At 44.6% G+C, this 615-nt stretch overlaps 1 non-coding gene across 1 annotated transcript; it reads left to right on the forward strand.

Annotated features, from left to right (window-relative positions):
- The first annotated feature begins 282 nt into the window (after positions 1-282).
- LOC130734750 (small nucleolar RNA R71) lies at positions 283-389 on the forward strand. Its single transcript, XR_009018096.1, has one exon. It is a non-coding gene; the product is annotated as a small nucleolar RNA R71 (small nucleolar RNA).
- The last annotated feature ends 226 nt before the right edge of the window (positions 390-615 follow it).

The following is a 615-nucleotide window of genomic DNA, read 5'->3' on the forward strand; positions in this document are numbered from 1 at the left end:
ATAGCCTTGGTCTCCTTAATATGCATTCGAATCTCCGCCACTTGTTCGGTGAGTTGCTTGTTGGAGGCCAAGAGCTTGTCATAAGCTTCCACTTCAAACTTACTCCTTCGGGTTTGGCGATCATTTTCAAAGTTCATGGCTCTCGCTGCCATATTTTCTATTAAGTCATACCCCGCTTGTGGGGGAAGAGCATCGAACTCCCCATTTGAAGCCGCATCTAGGCCAAACCTCCAAGAGTATTGTAGACCATCATAAAATGTTGCAACCAATTCAGCTTGGGTGAGATTGTGTTGAGGACATTTCCTCAATAGCTTCTTGAAGCGCTCCCAAGCTTCATAGAGACTTTCTTCAGTGGGTTGCACAAAATTCATGATGTCTTTTTTCAATTTCCTCAAAAGGGCTCTTGGGAAGAACCTTGTTGTGAATTTTTCTGCTAAGTCTTCCCAAGTAGTGAAGCTCCCTTGAGGCTGTGAATTCAGCCATTCCTCAGCTGCATCCTTCAAAGAAAATGGAAACAAGCTCAACCGAATTGCATCCGTCGAAACATTGTTCACACGGTACGTGTTGCAATTCCGGATGAACCTCTCCATGTGAGCATGTGGATCTTCCAAAGTA

The sequence above is a fragment of the Lotus japonicus genome, chromosome 1, assembly GCF_012489685.1.
Source record: "Lotus japonicus ecotype B-129 chromosome 1, LjGifu_v1.2".
Lineage (NCBI taxonomy): Eukaryota > Viridiplantae > Streptophyta > Magnoliopsida > Fabales > Fabaceae > Lotus > Lotus japonicus.